This window comes from Strongylocentrotus purpuratus, unplaced genomic scaffold (genome assembly GCF_000002235.5).
Source record: "Strongylocentrotus purpuratus isolate Spur 01 unplaced genomic scaffold, Spur_5.0 spur5_scaffold_15, whole genome shotgun sequence".
NCBI lineage: Eukaryota > Metazoa > Echinodermata > Echinoidea > Camarodonta > Strongylocentrotidae > Strongylocentrotus > Strongylocentrotus purpuratus.
This window is the reverse complement of record NW_022145600.1, coordinates 33,948,456-33,969,110: the sequence shown is the minus strand read 5'-3', so window position 1 is coordinate 33,969,110 and position 20,655 is coordinate 33,948,456. Positions and strand designations below refer to the sequence as shown.

Sequence of the window (20,655 nt, the reverse complement as noted above, 5' to 3'; positions counted from 1 at the left end):
ACTTAAAACTGATCTTGGATCTTGGATTCTTTTCCTCCTAAATACTCCGAAGAGTTTTGACTGGAGGTGGTCAAACCAGATAATTACAACTCTTAATAAGGAAGGGCCCTACTTCTATACTTCTACTTCTATACGACGATACTCAGCCCTGATTTATTGACAGTCAAGTTTGCGTGTAATATTTCGGAGCTTATTCGCAATTTTAATTTTGTCAACCTATTTTGTTCCCTCAAGAAGCAGCTGGTCTTTGTTTCTCTTGAATCGATCGTTTCTGCATTCCATTCTCTCTCTCTCTTTTTCATCGACCACTTTTCCTTTCTCTCACTCATTTCCCTGTCGTGAACTCTCAGTTTAATTTTTTCCCTATAATTGGACCTCACCAACCCTTTTCTCTCTCATCTCTTCATCTAACGCCCCACCCTCCCTTCTTTCTCCCATCTGTTCATCTAGCGCCACACCCTCCCTTCTTTCTTTCTCTCTCATCTCTTCATCTAACGCCCCGCCCTCCCTTCTTTCTTTCTCTCATCTCTTCATCGAACGCCCTCCAGTTAAAACTCAGACGAGTATTTTGGAGGACCAACCAACCAAGAACCAAGAACGCCCCGCCCTCCCTTCTTTCTCCCATCTGTTCATCTAACGCCACACCCTCCCTTCTTTCTTTCTCTCTCATCTCTTCATCTAACGCCCCGCCCTCCCTTCTTTATTTCTCTCATCTCTTCATCTAACGCCCCACCCTCCCTTCTTTATTTCTCTCATCTCTTCATCTAACGCCACACCCCTCCCCTCTTTATTTCTCTCATCTTTTCATCTTACACCCCTCCCCTCCCCTCTTTATTTCTCTCATCTTTTCATCTTACGCCCCACCCCTCCCTTCTTTATTTCTTTCATCTTTTCATCTAATGCCACACCCTCCCTTCCTTTTATTCTCTCATCTCTTCATCTAACGCCCCGCCCTCCCTTCTTTCTTTCTCTCATCTCTTCATCGAACGCCCTCCAGTTAAAACTCAGACGAGTATTTTGGAGGACCAACCAACCAACCAAGAACCAAGAACGCCCCGCCCTCCCTTCTTTCTTTCTCTCATCTCTTCATCTAACGCCCCACCCTCTATAAACTAACATAATTGTTTGTGCTTAATAATACTGTCTAACATACGTCTTCAAAGATTAACTTCCCTCAAATAACTGTTTTAAACCAACTGTCCAGAAAACCTGTCAGGACATACGACGTGCGAGTACAGAAAGAAAGGACTAGGAAAATCAGTCGTATACAAGAAAGTCTACCTTTATTACATGTGAGTGCTACACTGTACATAGAAGCAAAGAAGAAAAAATACCCAGAAATTGTTTAAGGCATTGTGAGTCTTTACAAGTAATTAGAAATTCTTTGACTACACCATCCTGACATAGCTTAAGATTCTGAAAATCGTGCAATTAAGTGCAAATTCAAAAGAAGAAGGCATAGCACTAACTACTCATGAGTATTTAGTAATTTGTCCAGGGGTAAATTTCCTAACATGATTGCTGCTTCAATATAAGCTTGATTTCAAAGAATATTAGATTAACAGACAAACCATGCTGTGAAAGTCAAACTGTGTCATGAAGGTCAAACATGTCATGAAGGTCAAACCATGTCATGAAGGTCAAACCTATAATAATGCCCATTCTAATAAAGAATATTTTCTAAAAACAAAGGCTATAGTTTCATCTCATGGTCTCTATCCTTGCTGATGAAGAAAGATCAGGGGTGGTATTCTGAAAATTACTTGATCTTGATTTCAGTGAAATGATTTCAATTGTCATATAACACATACTTAATTGGGCTTTTCATGGGTGATTGCGCAGATGGCACACATACAAATGCATCCATCTACACGCAGTCATTACCCAATCTACCGCAACAAGTTTAGATTCGAAATGACAATTAAAAAAATCTCACTAGATTCAAGAATCAAGATTTTCAAAATGGACCTCTATTAAAAACTTGAAGCCTAACGGCTAGTTCAGATATGCCATGGTAAGCCTCTGAGTTTTTTTTTTATAACAATGTGTAAATGAAAGCAACTGCGCCTAGCAAAGGTCCTATGCGTGTATTCACTTAGCTCTGTGTGGTTCAAGATACAGAAATGTGAGACACATTACATTTACATCATTATGAGGAAAAGAAATCCATGGTTAACCATGTCCGTAGCATATCTGTACAAGTCTTAATGATTGAAACAGAAACAAGACACAATATCTACTATGTACAGTTAATTTCAATTACTTTGTCATGATACTGGAAGCCATTTCAAACATTTGATGATATAAAGAGAAAATAATGAGCTCATTATTTGTCTTGATTATTTAATTTGATAGGAAACTCACTGTAATAATCTAGAGATAATTATGATTGTTATGATTGTAATGATAATAACAATAATAACCTGGATTTATATTGTGCTTAATACGAAATACTGTTTCTAAGCACTTTACAGATATTATTATTATTGTAGCAGTCACTTTCTTAGGCATATATATATGTAAAAATGAAGACACAAAGTATGTTTGAGTAGAAAAGAGACAGAAAAACTAACTGCATAATTAATCCAATTTGTCCATCATTTGATCCATCAATACTGTTTCTTTGCATTCTTTGATCGTTTTTGCTCCTTTTCCTATATATTCTTCATCAAAAAAGTTGATCTGTAGGGAAAATCCTCTTTGTGAATAAAATTAATTTGCATCACTGTTTTATTGTTATAAAAAATTATTTGATGATACTTGCAGATTATTACAGGCTTCAGTTCAGACTTTGCTTCGTTTTATTCACTTGCATAGACATTGCTGATGGTGGGGAGTTTTTCTTTCTAATAATTGAATGAACGGTTACCTGTACATCCTGGGCTTTCTAGCACTGATAAGTGATAAACCAAAAGCACCGACTCATAAAAACCACTTCATAATGTTCAATGTAATAAAACTGCACTTTCATTTTCATTACACAGCCATGTTCAGTGAAACTGCCTAGGAATTTATCAATCAAGTCACAATTAGGATGCAACCAATATCTACAGACTACAGAGCCACAGAGGAGCACATTTTATAGATCAAAGTTTCCCCCTTCAAATTGATTTCTATTTCCTGCTAATATCTCCCTATATATGACTCGGGAGAGCCAGACATTGGTTCATATAAACTGAGCAGTTTTCATTCGCTTCCTAATACGTTAAATACCTTGATTTCTTCAGAGAAGGTCAGGTTGGAACAGTGTGCAAAAGTGCATCGACTCTTATTTAGATCAGTCAAAATATATCATAAGGCATCATGGAAATGTAACTTTTACAATGAGAGGGGGTATTCATTTTCAACGTTATCACACAAATTGTGATAAAAAATATTCAAATATTATACATAAAGAGTGTCACTGCACTGGCACTTACTAAATCATAACAGACCACCACCTGTCTATTTTGGTCATCCTCACTCTCTAAGTTCAGAAAAATAGTAAATAAAAACTGGCACATACATGTACATTTAAAGCAAAATACAAATAAAATAAATTCAAAATCGCCACATGTGATACAAGTATTTGCTTCATACCTTATCTAGAAAAAGTCAATTTACCCACTGCAGATTATACCTACACTTTGATGTGTGTTTTTTTTTTTTACGGTTTTACACTCTCATAACTCCATTTGTAAAATAGAGCTCAATGATGCACTAACAAAACAAATGAAGTAAAACATGTTCTCAATTTTTAACTACAATAATCATATTGTATAAACATGTACATATTTATAAAAACAAAATAATGTACAAGTTGTTTACTATCAGCACGGATGAATTTCTCACCCTGAAATTTTAATTCTTTTGAGAAGAAGCACTCTGAGTAATTGTGCAAAAAAATAAAGACCAAAGTAGAATCACAATATAATGGCAGTTTGAGATGTGCGATTTTGTGCATAAATCATTTCTGACGTGTGGTATTGTGACGTGAGTTTCCTACACTGTCCAACATAGACAACGCAAGGATGCATGTAAAGCGTCAACTCAAAATTAGTCATTGAAGCTTGCATTGAGAAGATGGTTATTGTTGGGATTTAGCTTCTGCACTGGAAAGTTGCGGTGTTACTGCGTCAGAGCACTTACAAACCTGAATGCAATTACATGCTTCGTGTGGCATAAACATCTTTCATTCTCCATTACCTTGAAAACTATTTTTCTCTCTCTTGATATTTTGCCCACAAGAATTAGGGAATCTCAGATAAATCCCTATGCTCTCACAGAAACACTTAATGCATCCAATCTGTACCACACATCACAGGACGTTTCCACTATCAAGTTTTATTTTCCACACATTTGCATTACACGTGGGTAGAGTATTTCAGGTGTATTCCCACAGGACTATATCAACCTCTTCTTATTTTGACACAACTTTAAAATAACCTCCTATTTAACATGCTATGATGAGAATAGGCAAAAACAAACAAACAAAAGCAGATCCAATGATATGAATCAGAAAAAGGAGAAAAATAAATACTACATACAAAAATTAAGAGGTGTACTTCTCTAAGTAATACAAGAATGTTAAACAGAAATAATCATGCATTGACTGTTCTGATTGTACTTGCACAATAACATGTATGATATTTCACAAATTTGGGTTTTCTTTCGTAGACATCTGTTAGTCAGATGTGAAAGGATATTAGGTAGATTTGAATGAAGAGATACCAATTTGTAGGGAGAGGGGCAGATGTACAGACTGCCTGGAGCCAGAAGGGCGCCAATTCACATTCTTCAAAAGAGTTAAAGCCCTTCTTGCTCCGAATAAACCATATCTGTCACATTTCACTTGTAGTTAACAAAATGTAAATCCACTGAATAAAGGTCTGTTCTTATATGATTTGGAAGTGTAGTGTCATCACTTCCTGTCAACTTTGCACATAGGCACATGCAGGCAACAGGGAAATGGCTGTACAGTACTTTCCAACGGTTGTCCCACAGAGAACAGCTACGATGAAGGAGATCTGTTCAAACAATATTGATCTAGCACGGATGCTGGCTGAAAATGAAGGGTTGGTGGGTGGGTGGGTGGGTGGGTGGAAGGATTGACTAGCTGATGATGAACTAGCTTTAGAGTAGCAAGCACTTGGCTTTGTCCTTGTACGGGTTGTCTCCTGTAGGGGACATTCCAGTCAACAGCATGTCGCTTGAGTAGTGCTTCTCACAGTAGTCTTTGAGACTCTGAGCAGCCTGGGAGACCAGCATGGGTTTCACCTCGGCTTCCATCTTCAGCTGCTCGACCATCTTACGCATGTTCTGGTGGGAAGTCATCTTACTGTACCTGCATGGCAAGATACAAAGTACAATGGTCTTTAAATGGTTGTGTAACTTTAACAAATGTAAGGTTAAATTATTCTTGCCGCTACTCTACCAGGAATAAAACAGGGAAGTGGGGAGGATATAACGTACAGTAACTTCAACAAGAGTACATACCGGTATAGGTACATGTAAGTACCAGAAGGGGGATATGCCAGGATGGAATGAACATGGGAAATGAGAGAGATAGAAGAGCACCAGGACAGGGGAAATGTGGACATGGAAACCTCAACGGAAGGAATTCACATCCAGAGGAAGGTACATTATGTGGTAACATCAGGATAGTGAAACATTCCTTAGACCACATTCATGAGTCATGACAGTCCAAATGTTTGTAAAGTCACTCTCTATACCTACAGGTATTCAAATATTTACTGAAAGATAAAGCAAAGCAGGAGAGCTACATCATCACTCATACACAATGTATCTGATGTGACTTTTTCCGATTTGCTTCCCTCCTTTGGGGCAATGGAGAGAAATGATTGAAAACAATCAATTAATCCTACCTTCCTCTACCACTTGTACAGAATGTACACAAGCACTTGAAAGGACAAGAGCATTTAAAACCCTGTTCACCTAAGTTTCATTTAAAGTGAGTACATTCATGTAAATGTAAATATATGTTATTAAACGTCTAAGGTGGTTTTAAAGTACCATATTTTACCTATAGTGTTTATCATTTAAAAAATTGAAAACAGTGGTCTAGAAATAACCGTGCACTTCTGCCAAATAGAAAAATAATCATCATCTTTTAGGGAGTGGGTACCTGTAACATTTGTAGCTCGTATAGCAAGGCATTGAATTGCAAAGGCTTGGTATCACTCACAAGACAATGCAACACAAAACCTGGTGGTGCATTTAAAAAGTATATATCATCTTCCAATATGAATAGAGAACAGAACAAGTTACAGCTATATTCAGGTAATTGCAAATATACAAATACTGTAGGGGCTGGGCTGAAATGTTTTATTCAAATGAAACAAAGATCAAACATTTTATATTGCTACATTTGTACATGCAATGCAATTGATGTTGATTTTTTACTTAGCCCGTAGTAATTTTCACCTGAAATGTAAGATAGGCTATCAGTCTTTGTACAAAATTCCAAAGAACTGCATGTACTATAAATGTAAACTGCAAAGATGAATAACATGCCTTGAGTGCCTGGAAACTCTGGTAGTGTCTACTGGAAATTGTGTTTGCATTGTCAATGTCTGTCAATATCATTAGAGCGCACATCCCCCTTAATGAGGTCAATGTTTGCACAAAGAAGAATGAAATGTGGCAGCCAAGTGCAAAGCATATTCTTCCAATAATAATATGACATTCATGATCTGCATGTACATTGTGTACATCCATCAACATGTAAAATGGAAAATAGATATTGGGCTGGGAGCTTATCACAATATTACAACTCATGAACAGACATACAGCGTGTCCACACACAAAACAATTTATCCTGAAACTCTATAACAAAACGTCGTATAAAGAATCATAGTATAAATTTCAAAGTGTCCACACACAAGAAACGTCATATAAATAATCATCGTATAAATTCAAGGATGTCCATAAACAGAAGAAAGTAATCCTGAAACTCTACAGTCTGGTCTCCTTTCGCTCGAGGTCACGTTAAGCCCCGCCCAGTTAGTTACACTAGTTACACTCCCCCTGTCCACACACAACATTTTCGTGATTAGGCGTGATTCTTTATTGACTTTCAGTTCGAAACGATGCCCAAACCTGCATTTCGTTAGACTAGTTTCGTTATACGACGTATCGTTAGTGAGCGTCCACACACACAATTTCATCGTAAAACTATCGCGAAACGGTATCACTATCGCGAAACGGTATAACTAATCACGGAAAATGTTGTGTGTGGACAGGGGGACTGATCTTAAACTGTAGGGTAGAGAGGTTATTCTTTGAATTTAAAAGGGCTCTGGTACAGTATGTTGTTTATGGAGATCTGAAAATTACTCCATATTCTGGGGGAGGGAGGTTGTTCTTTGAATAGAGGCTGTGGTATATTATTTATGGAGATCTGAAAATAACTCCAAATTCAGTCTATTGTATTACTATTTTCGCAATAGGAACTGCAATGACATATAATATGAAGCATCATGTTCGGGTTGTATAGTACAATGGCTTCTCCCACTCAATTTCACCCAGATTTCAAAGTGCTAAGTACTATGAATAATGAATTCATATCATCCCCAAAAATAATCCAATGTCCCATGATAATGTGTTGAGAGAAAGATTACCTCCTCCATAGTGATCCCTCCCCAGGACTTGATTTCAATCAGGATATTTCTTGTAATAGAAATTGAGGTATCAGTAGGCGTGTTTTCATCAGCTCAAGATTGCCAAATATAGCCCGCTATTTCTGATTTGGGAAATAATCCTGAAGTTACAAATCGCGTCTTCATCAGCTCGAGATTTGACCTCGAAACTTGAATCTCTAGCTCAAGAAATTAGCTCGAAATATTTTGCTCAGCGTTCGCGGATAGTGCGAGTCTTCGGGGCTGGTGAAGACGCACAGGACAAAAAGCGGAATACTTTACCAAATAGCGAGATATTTTGCAATCTAGCCCAAGATATCTTGGGATGACAATCCCGACCAAATATCCCGCTAATTGCTACTTTGGTCTGATGAGGACGCAAATTAGCTGGATAGTTTGCGATCGGGATAGTTCAAATAGCTGGATATTTGGCAATCTCGAGCTGATGAAGACACACCTAGTGGGGATATACTCTAAGGAAATCAAGCAGAACAAACCACCGTTGATTTAGTTTTGGTTAGAGATAGTCTGAGTTCCAGTAACGACAGAAAAAAAACCAAAACAAAATCTTCAGTCACAGAATCCAATCAAATTCACAATGAGAGAATTCAAATTGGTTAATAACTAAGAAATACGTATAATCCATGAAGGTGATCGACAAACACGCAAAAAAGGTTAAAACATTAAGGCAGACACTAGACAGTCAGCTGTCAAATAGATCATGCTGTCCCATTATGTGTTCATGATGTTTCAATAGGCCATTTTCGTAATGAACAGTAATCATGCAGGTTGTTAAGTGACATGTTACAAATCATTCCATTCACCTGATACAAATAATTGTATTTCAAAAGTGCAGATTGCATACATTAATGTTGCTTGGAAGGAAAAACATTATGGCTTGTCCTACATAATGACACAGAAGGTGTATCCAATTCACATTTCTTACTATTGAAATACAATTAATCGTAACAGATGAATGAACAAATTTGTAATGGGGCACTTACAATGTAACACAGATTTGTGTAATAAATTTGATTACATCATGGTTTTCAAGTTCTGCTGCAAATTGTTGTTTACATGAAGGTAGATATATGTGTGGGTCTACATGTGTACATGTAAGTATATTTTGTACACTCTCTAGAAGTAAAAAAAACACACCTTATAGCATGATGGAAAATTCAGAATGGCATATTTATAGGTTTGCATTGTTCCATATTTTATCTTAACCGATTGCATAATTTTATTGAGCTCAATTACTTTCTCATCCCAACCTCGCTGGTGATTACCCCTTGATAGGCATTGGGCCTTTGCTAGCTAGCCCTTCACATATATACTCAATTATCATTTTAAGGGTGTATCATTCTTCATTGATTACGTTTTTGTCTCTATTATAATAAGTCAATTTCATTTCTGCATTGTTTTACAAATTCTACTGTTTTAATATGAGTTTAGTGGAAAAATATGAATTGAATTGAATTGAATTGCTGTCGCTTTACAGGCAAATTGAACATATTGATTAAGAAAACAGATTTTTCTGGCAAGAGATCAATCCAAATTATTCTATTCTGTCACCTTTATTAATAATACCCCCAAAGCTACCAGCACTTGAAACAGACTGGTGTATACATGTAGCACGTTATGACTTCAGGGAAACTATAGAAAACTTGTATAAAAAAATGTTGTATAAAGAATCATTGTGTACAGTAGCTAAAGAAGCATACAGAATATAGACTAGAGATCAACATCGCAGGAAGAAATGTACAGTGTTAATTGCATTAAAGAAACCAGTTTTGAAGAGTTCAATTGACATGATAGCTGGCCAATTAGCTGACCAATTAGCCAGATCAGAGAGTGCTCACAATAAGCCTTGCCTAGTTAAATGATTTCCATACGATCGGACGTTCAAACTAGTTTTTCTTTAAAACGACGCTCATACTGGCTTTTCGATATACAGACTAGGGAAGAAAAAATTACCTAGTTTATCTATACGAGAATCATGAAGCTATACAATGAATGCTGGTAGTCTAAACTCTAAAGGGGATAAGAGTCATAAGACCAACAAGAAAAATGCATTTTTAGCACTCTATTACCTTGACCAAGACTGTGAAATTTACCTTTAATCAACAAACTTTCTCTTGACACCCCTGACACATTATTTCCTGTAAATGCCCAAATACGGGTACATGTAATTGTGCTTGTGCTTCCTTCACATAAAGGCATCACTACCGTTTCCAATTATGCCAGCCCACACTGAAGTAAGAAAACATTGACTTTGACCAGATCATGGTGCTCTGCTCCAAGAACGTTCCAAAGGCCTATGACGCACATTTTTGCTGATTATAATGCTCTTAATAATCAGGCACATTTATCGCTTATGATTCCCATGGCACTCATCTTCTGTCACTAATTCAAGACGTATTGCCTTCATTTCAAACAACCATGAATTTTCATCTTCATCACTCATCATTCATTCATAGCTCTGCTAATCTCATTTAAGTTCATCTTATACTACATACAGTACATGTAAGTGCATTCATATCCATTACTTTTAACGCTGTTATTTTTGCCTGATTAATTTTTCGCACTGAGCGACCCCAAAACACATTAGCTGGTTCTTAAATTCTCGTTGCACGCAATTCAGCCCGTTCACAACACACGAAAGAAGTCATGCTTAATATTCTTGCGAGTTCTAAAATTTGCACTTGCCGAACTGACAAAAGTACATGTAGCTCGAAATCCGCGAAAATTAATGAACACAAATATTTCTACTTTTACAGTAATCAGTCACTGGGGCATTTCTCAAAATTGCATTCCCTATACACAGGGCTCAATTTTTTGGAAAGGGGTCCAGTTTGAACTTTTTTACAATCTGTACATGTATGCATGAGCCCAATGTAAAAACATTTTAAAATCTTGGGGGTCCAGACTCAGATTTTGAGCATCCATGTGTCCGGGGCACCTGCTAGTGTCTCACCCAGCTATATTTGTTATATACACCAGAAAAGTTGGTAGGGCTACCATTTGGTGCCATAAATCTCACTACAGACCAACAAAACTTTAATGAGAGTTACCAATCTTGCTAAAGATGTTGACTGAAAAAAAGGGTCACTCAGTTGGGTTGAAAAAGAATAGTGAGCTACCGGTATTTACGCTCTATGTTGGTCTATACAAATATCTCTGAAGCTAATGGAAAAATAACACTCATAAATGGATATGAATAAATAAATATATGAATTAACGGATAAACAAATATATAAATTATGAAATACATATTAATACACAATAATGATCCATATAAAACATACAATGTACACTTGTGCGTGTATACTACATGTACAATGTATGTACTACAAATTGACAACGGTACTTGTGAAATTAATGGATGCCAATTATATGCCTAAAATGAATTGTGAGAAATTTTTCAGAATGATTTTAATGCATCTTGAAAGGAAATATACTTTCACGGGAGAATAAAATATACAAATTGGATGAATATCCTTAAGTCTTCCAAGAACTAAACATTTTCTTGAGTTCAGGAAATCAGACAGGAAGTAGACAGAATCCTTGAATCATGGAATGATAAAACATTAACAGTACCAGTATACATGTACTATCACCTTTCACAGTGAAATTACACACATGTACAGTTATTTCTTTGAGAAAGTATCCAGATCAGCAAAAACAAAAGCAAATACTAGTACAGAGAAGAAACAGAAAAAAAGAACAACAAAAACAATAACTGCAACATACATGTACATGATTAAAACTCTTTTTAAGAGTCATTTACACCATGGATATTTGATATGGTTCAAATAGATTTAGTACATGTATTCCTAATCCTACACGTATAAAAAACAATAGATTACATGTATTAACAGCACAACAAAAACAACAAATGAAACGTTCATGGTTTTAGTGGTGGTTATTTTACCCGACTGCTTCAAGTTCAAGATGTTATTCACTTTCACAGAATTTGTACACATATGGTGTATGACTAAGGATTTAAACAAAAATTCATTTCATTTACATGTATTTATTACCACAATTTTCAAGATGACATTGTATTTCAGCATGACCTACACATTTGGTAAATGGAGTCTACAAACAGCAAAATCCAGTCCAGGCTGAACCCTTGATAAAAGGCCATATAAATAAAAACTGCAGAGTCCACTTTCATGACAATCTATCTCCAGTACATGATTGATGGATAATTAGATTATAAAACCTTTTTGGAGCTCTCCAATTTATAAGTTGTATGGCATTTTGTCATGGTGCCATAATTTCAACCAGTGCAGAGAGTAGATGAAGACTCGGTGAGGAAATATAATCTGAATATCTCTCAAATATCTCTTGACCTTGATAGAAATTAATTCCAATGCACTCACCAGTCTCGAGACGTACAGTCATAATTCTGTTGGGTCATGACAAACAACAAGAAGGCAGAAGAGAAGCAATTGTACAGTGCAGCTCGATCCTCATTAAATCATCAATTAAAATTGTTACCCAAATGGACTGCTTTTCTCTGACACTTTCTTCTCCAAGAAAGGCGCTTCACATGCAGCCAAGTCTCACCACCAAATATATCCAATTTCACTTGTGTATCTCACCAAACATTGTAAGAAAAGGCGAGATTCCACATTTATGGTACATAAAGCAAATGCAGGAAAACAGAAAGGAAGTGGATCTAGCCTGCCTGACTGCCTGCCTGCCTGTGATGTGATATTACCCAGTACTGATAAACCGTGAGATCGACTTCTCCCTCGCCAATCTGGTATAAGGGTGGTGGAAATGGAAGTAGAGAGACATGCACAAACAAAAGTGAGGGTATGATGTCATCGTCACTAATTTTTCTTTCTCCTTTGCTATTCAAGCACTCGATGTCTCTCCCTCTCTCTCTCTCCCTCTCTGTCTTCTTCAAATTCACTCTATTTATAATTTCCCTCTCTTTTTTTTCCTTACCTTTCTCTCTCTCTCTTGTTTGTCTGTCTTTCTCTCTCTCTCTCTCTGTCTATTACCCTCAATTTCTATCTTTCTGTGTCTCACCAAGGGTATCACAATATAGAAAAGGTCATTCACGAATGCGACATGTAAAGTGCTCTTCCCATTTAAAATGGAAATGCAGTGGTTTGTAATACGAAACGACATAAAAATCTGTAGTTTCTTTATTCAATAATAAAAAGAATAATGGGTTCTGGTAAAAGGCGTATAAATGTAGTATGGCACCTCAGGCCTAGGACACTTGACACTCAGAAGATATAAAACAAGATAATTACATAAAAATGGAGTTTTATACTGTATATCATCTAAAAAGAACAATATGCAGCTATACAAGACATGAACATCTGACTACATGTATATTACAGTAAGAGAGATGGTAAAAGAGACAGAGAGACAGAGAGAAGGAAAAAGAGGGAGGGGGAGAGAGAGAGAGAGAGAGAGAGAGAGAGAGACGGAGGGGGGAAAAAAAGGGGGGGGGTAGGGAGGGGAGATTATAATTTATATTCATCATCCATTTTTGTGTTCTTACATGCAGTTTTTCTGACCTTCTAAATTTTCATTTTTAATTTCACTCTGAGCTTGTACAGATCATTGGCTAATGGCTACATGTAATGGCTATAATCTTCAGTTTCATTTTCAACATGAAATTGTTATATGTGCAATATGTACAGGTGTATCAAAAGATGCCCCAGCCCCCACCCAAAGATAAGATTGAAATCAAATCCAGTCGTTGTTATTCAATGGTACAACCAAGCATTGTCATTTAATCAGTTTTCAATGGTTACACTTGTATTGGTACGCATAATTTTGTTGTTTGAATTTTGTCATGTTTTGATTAATATTTCATGTGCAGGCCCTCACAATTGGCAATTCAAAACATGAACTTGAAGTGCCACGGTTGCTGATGGTACATGTACATAAAAGTGCTATCATGATGAATGTTAACATTGATTAAAGAGCAATGTTCAACGATTTCTAAGGATGAATATTATTTTGAATGAAAACATGTTTGTAAACTTGACAGCACAGCAGGGCTTAATCTTCAAACAAATCACAGAACACAAGGCAAATGTGAAGTGTCAAATTTCATGGAGGTTCTGCTGGTATAAACTACATGTATACAGTACGAGTGTAACTGTAATGTACAAATACATTCTGACCTATAGAGTATACAGTATTGATACAGTATCAGGTTTATACATTTACAATAATACACTGCAGTGCTCTCTGATTTAGAAGGAAGTAGTGGATATTGCCCAATGTAAGGCCATTAAAAAAAATATTCATGTTTAGCATCCCCGCCCACTTCCTTTTTTGGGGCCGCCTCTTTTTTTTAAAATAAATTTTAATTTTAAATTTTTTTTAATTAAAAAAACAAAAAACAAAAACACAAGAATAACACTGCTAAAATGGATGTATTTCTGATAAAAAAACAAAAAAACAAAATAAAAATGCAGGCGGCCATCTTGAAAAATTGCCCGACTGTCAGGGCAAATGTACTTTTTACGGAAGGCAGCCAGTGAAAACGAATTTGTTGAATAAAATTATGGAAATGCAAGAATTACTTTAAACAAACAGAACTTTGTTATTCCTGGCTCACTTTTCTTGATTGAGGTGTCATATAAAATGGCAGAAAACAAACTTTCTGGAAATGGTTTTTTTTTTTTGGGGGGGGGGGGGACAATCAACATTTTTTAGAAAAAGAAGTGCAACAACTTTTTTTTGGAAAATATTTCGAGATAATTCAAGGAGAAAAAACAAATTCTTATTAAAAAAAAAAAATTGAATTTCAAGGGAGAAAAAAAAAAATGAAAAAAAAAATGTGTAAAAAATCATTTCAAGGGGGAAAAAAAAAAAGACCCTCGGTAATGGCTTAATGTTTGTAATTGGTGACATACAGTCCTCAAGAGGACGACATGCATTGATAAAAATCACCGAAAAGTGACCGACCAGGAAAATATAACAATTTGGATCCTCACAATTTATATAATTTATATATAATGTACTGTATAGTCAACGATGGACAAAAATAGAAAAATTAGAAGTGTGAAGCTAGTAGATAGTTACAAAAATTTATTCAAACTTAGATTGAATGGCATTTGTGGAGTGTATGTTTTTAAAATTTCTTCAATTTTGAAAGGAAAAAGTAAATAAAAATGAGATCCTTGGGACCTGAGAGTTGTAAGATCCAGGTAGATGCATACTGGCCTGAAGGGGAACAATCATCTGCCATGCGTCATAAAATCAATGGATCCCATTCCTGGTTCACATTTTGAATGAATGCATATTTGGGAAAGATTGTCAGGGGAGTTGTGTTGAGATTTGTTGTGAGGATTATTGGGCACTTTAAGGTAAAAGAGGTCTTAACATGGTCAGATCTTTACAAAAGGGATGAATAATAATAATAATAATAATAATAATAATCTTTTAAACTCCAAATATTATTAAGTTAAACCGAAAATGGAAATTCTTTTTGCCCATTTGATCGTGAGCCCGGCAGCCACTGAGCAGCGCCAGATCGACGTTAAAGCATGAAATGACACTACTACTACTACTACTACTACTCCTACTAGTACCACTACCACCACCACCACTGCTACTACTGCTACTACTCCTACATTTACTAGTACCACTACCACCACCACCACTGCTACTACTACTACTACTCCTACATTTACTAGTACCACTACCACCACCACCACTGCTACTACTCATACATTTACTAGTACCACTACCACCACCACCACTGCTACTACTGCTACTACTCCTACATTTACTAGTACCACTACCACCACCACCACTGCTACTACTACTACTACTCCTACATTTACTAGTACCACTACCACCACCACCACTGCTACTACTCCTACTACTCCTACATTTACTAGTACCACTACCACCACCACCACTGCTACTACTGCTACTACTCCTACATTTACTAGTACCACTACCACCACCACCACTGCTACTACTGCTACTACTATCTTTTTGTATCTCTCTCTCTCTCTGTCTTTCTCTAATTCAAGTCTCTCTCTCTCTCTTTTAACACGGACCTGGCATTTAAAAAAAAAATATTTTAGGGCGAAAAAGAGGGGTGCGGTTAATACACGAGGGCGGTTTATACATGTACACCGTTAATTACGGTACACAATGAACCGAAACCAAATGGAGTCTATTCAGTATCTTCAGACTAAGTTGAAGGGTTATGACAACTACATGTACCTATTCAAATTTCAAGCTACATGTACATGTACATGTAGGTGTTCTAACCACTCTACTACAAAGCATACACCTAAAAATTGCTTCTAAAATGTAGTTGACTTACCTTGGTGTGATGATCTGGGTTGAATTAACCTGGCTGCTTCAATGTCTGCTTCAACAGAACTGTTCAAATGAAACACACAATACCGTAAATCAAAAAAAATTAAAATCAAGAATGGTATGCAACTTGAAATATTAATGAAACCTAAGCTTTTAAGTACTGCATCTTGTCAAGTACATGTACGCACATAAATCAGAAGACCGTCTAAATCACCTTTTATTTTGGCTGCAATCTGACACTACATGTACATGTAGTACCGGTACATGTATTAACCACAAAGAGGAACTTAGGTGCTGTAATTCAACTGATGCAGTGTTTTCCTGGGTTTGTGGCCAAAAATTGTTTCCTACATGTACAGTGTACAGTGTACATATGCTGAAACACATGTGGCTTTAATAGAACCTATGCATTCACATTATGACTTGGGAGTGCTTGTGACTCCTGTCACATTAAAGTGATGAAAAGCCCCTTTTAATTGATATACCTCTTGCCACTTTGTCTCCATTAAAACTGACATAGTCTATCATACAGAACTACACCTTTCTACATGTTCATTTAGGAGTGATGTGCCATGTAGAGAAGACAAGTAACCATCTATCTTGTTACTGATAATACATGTACTTTTTTTTGCCCATTTTTTTTCTCCACCTTGCACTGTGCTGGCTGGTCGAAGCTCACCCGTGCCCGGAAAAGCACCGTCATGGTACTGTGAGTAAAAATGTTTCCCAGCTCAATCATACACAGGGTGTCACTGTCAACTCACCACTCAGAAACTAGGACCAAACTAGCTGCCAATATCCAGATTTCTGTTTGAACTTGGAGGATAATTTGTCTGTCATCTTTAGTTCTAAAAACAACATTTTTACTATTATTTGTGAGCAGTTCACAAGCCTTCAATTGCAACTCGCAGTAAAATAGCATGGGTTTTCGTAGCCGGTAAGCCGGACCAGGAAGATGTTCTCTTACATCTTGCTGGCTGGACCATGCATGGGGTGCTTCCTACAACGTCGGCAAAAAAAAAAAAATCAAAAAAAATCTGAGCAGCGCCATTTCTTGGCGACTGTTGTCGTAAACATGATTTATTGTGGCAAGGAGAACAGAGTGCTGTGCAGTAGGACATAAAATCACCACAATAAAAAGGGTAGGTATTTATGTATTAATTTTACAATTTTTTCCCCCTGCCGTTTAAATAAAAGTAAGAGTAAAACGAATCGTCACCAAGGCACCAACAATGCAGGTAACAAACGAACAAAGGCATTTAGGTTGTCTGACAGGATTTTAAACTGGTCAGCATAGTCTCTGAGCGATCGCTTTGTGCATTGCTTTTAAGATGGAAAATGGGTTTGCTCACTTTGCTGAAGCCAAGTGGATGAAACAACAGTTTGGTATTAAACCAGTGGAGTGTTTCACAAAGACTAAGCTCAACTTTAATAGACTAAACTATGGCAGGCCATTTTGGTTCAAATGAACATATTGGAAGCATATGCGATCCTACAATATTCAGTGATCGTTGTCGCGGTTGAAATGGAGTCTAAAGTTATGAAATTGTAAATGATAAACTCTTTATGTTGTATAGCTCCCTCTTTTAAGATTAAGATATTAATTAAGCTATACAACAATGGTTACTGACTAAAATCGTCCGATTAGCTATTCCCGTTTGGAAATTAGATATCACAACTACATATTCTGAAATTTTCATGGTCGCAGCTACATGTACCACTGTATGGCCGTAAGCGCTATTTGAAATTTATCAAAATTTACCGGGAGCACCGGTAAATTTTGATATTCAATTTTTCTCGAAAGCAGAAGTGTTTTAAGGGCCAAATTTTCTAGTGCTTATATTTCATCCACAGGGTCATCCAAATATATCAAAATTGTAAAGAATCACTATCCAGCCAATTTTAAAAATCTCCCAAAACTTTGTATTACCTTTAAGGCTGTTAAAGCCAACCCAGCTAAAAAGTGAAGATTGCTGTGCCCTCCGTTCATAACATATTTAAATAATTCTCAAATTGAGCCTTTGCACGCCACTTTTTAGGCTGAAAAGATTTTACTCTGAAGTAAAAAGCTCGAGACTAATTTAATTGTAAAGAGTGGAAAGATTTCTTTTTGTGACAGCCACCTCTAGCCAACATTCTTTCTTCTCTCCTTCCATTCCTCTTTCAATCTATTCATACTCTTGCATGCTGTCAATCAAAGCAAACATTCTGACATTGCACAGAACATCACATCACACAAACTTCAAACTTCAAGAAACCGTAGTCTCTGGGTGGATTTGAGCTTCTGATCCTTCGGTCTACAGTCCAGCATGCTCCCGATATATCTACGAGAACGAGTTGAGATTGATCGGCGATATATTAGCTATAGATAGTTCAGACTTCTGTCCATCTAACCCTAGTTTATCATGTTTGAGCTGTACCAATATTTTTTTTCTTCTTCAAGTTGGGTGGTTGTCGCAAAAGAAAGTCTTCCCTAAACTTGCTAAAGAGCAATAGTAGAATATCTAATTTCCACTCAAGATGGTGTGAATTGTAAATGTAATCAAATTCTGTTTTTCAATGACATGAACTTCCGGAAAGCCTTGGTTTTTTATTACAGCGTATGTACATAAATAAGAACTCAGCTCAGATCACAGTTTAGCAGATTTCCTGTGACAATGGCGACTGTGTTGTTGTTGTTTTGTAGTTTGCACTTGTATTGTTGTAAGTTGTATTTGGAATTTGGGCGCTAATTCAGAATCATATCCATAATTTGACCCGTAACTCTGGCGTGGAGATACCCTACTAAAACATACTAAAAAATCAACTAAATCTTCATCAATTGTTCAGATGGTGTATGTAAAAGTCGTAAATGTTTCTTACCTGTTTCATGTCAATTTTTTAAATCTTTTTTTGGAGTATTTTCCCCCGAAACGAAGACTGATAATATACACTTTCTCACATGTTTCACAGCTGTACAATACAATTGCATACCGTCTAGCGTACGGATGACGGGGTGCGGCTGTAATTTCAAGTCTTTATTAAATTCATGTGAGAAATTCATCATTACGGTCGCTAACTTCATGCCCGCACGCGCCGCACCCACCTTCAGTACGGTTTGCAATTGTATTGTGCAGCAGTTTGCAGTGGAAAAATACTCCAAAAAAGATAAGAAAATTGACACGATCGAAACAGATAAGAAACATAACGGCTTTTAAATCATGACCATTATTGAATTATTGATGAAGATTTAGTTGATTTTTGGTATGTTTCTGTACGGTATCTCTACGCCAGAATTATGGGTCAAAGCATGAATAATGATGATTCTGAATTAGCGCCGGAATTTGTACTACTACATGTAGATTGTAGGCGGTGCACGTAGAAGTATGTAGAACTTTAGCTTACATTTAGTGCATGCACATAACGTTCATCCGATCTCAGCGAATAGCCGACAAGGGCCCTTCTTATTGGCTATCACTGGCAACCATTTATTCAATGTTATAAGCTATTGGTGCGAGGAGAAAACTTGCAATTTTCTGTTTGATCCGATACCAAATTCATGATATTTCAGTCAAACCCGGTACCCGCTTAATAATGTTACAATTTTTTCACGTAGACTTAAGTCTTACGTAACTTTTTTTGAGTTTGAAGAATTCTCATTTACTGCATATTTAAGGTACAAACTGGAAATTTATTCTGAAATGTTTGTTGATTTGTCTATTTTATGAGGTACAAATAATGTGTGTGCGTCAGCTATGTGTGAAGTGCATCACCTGTTTAAAAAACATGACATGTCGAAATCTCCTTGGTGTGATGTAATTTTAAGCATTGGCATTGCCATTGAACTTAAGTTGCGCTTAAGTTAAGTAGGCCCTCTCTCACTTAAACTCGAAGCCACTTGAGCGGATTGGCCAATGGGAGAGCGTAAACTCACTCACTGTACAGCGCTCAATCAATGCGCAAAGCCAAAGTTCTCAAGTTTGTTCGCTACATCAAGACCGCAGGAGAAAATGCAAATGTCCATGATGATTTATCCACATGACATCCCTAACACTAGATTCGAGATCTGACATGGCAACTGCAACACTTACGTTACGACATGGCATTCAGTTATCAAATGCAAGAAGAAGCCAGAGCACGTACGTACTCGTACGTTACGGGACATGCATCATCATTGCGTGGGGAAGTCGAGGCGAGGCCTCACTGTCCCACACTGGCACAGGCACAGACAGTTTCATCGCTGAAGCGACACGCTGCTCTGCAAGGTCATTTTATTCAATATTCTACGATAAAATACGACCAAATTGTCCAAACAAATGGACATATACTCATTTTACAACAAAAATAATCATATAAAAAGCAATAAAGATGGCAGGAATGTATCAAAATTCTTACCTCAAACGGGCCGGTTTGATGTCTGAAAGTCAGTAGTTGAGTTGACAACGGGATAGCAAGCGATCTTGAATGCTATATCTATGCTATCGATACTGTTAGGCTTTTATTTTTTATGCCAGTATTTTTAAAATCATGATAAAATTTAAAATATTAAAAATTCAAAATATTGTTATTAACACAACTACATTGCAATGATAATAATACAAAAAAAATAATAATAACAACAAGTTGTAAGCACGTTCATAATAAATATTTTATTTTAATTATTTTATCATTTATTCAACATAAAGTTTAAATAAAGTCTATCTATCATAGCTCAGCCTAT

At 36.6% G+C, this 20,655-nt stretch overlaps 1 non-coding gene across 1 annotated transcript; it reads right to left on the bottom strand.

Moving 5' to 3' along the window:
* Positions 1–12,020: 12,020 nt before the first annotated feature.
* LOC756235 lies at positions 12,021–20,437 on the bottom strand. The gene is made up of 3 exons (XR_004064231.1): positions 20,331–20,437; positions 15,961–16,019; positions 12,021–12,048 (listed from the first exon to the last, which is right to left on the bottom strand). It is a non-coding gene; the product is annotated as an uncharacterized LOC756235 (transcript).
* Positions 20,438–20,655: the final 218 nt, after the last annotated feature.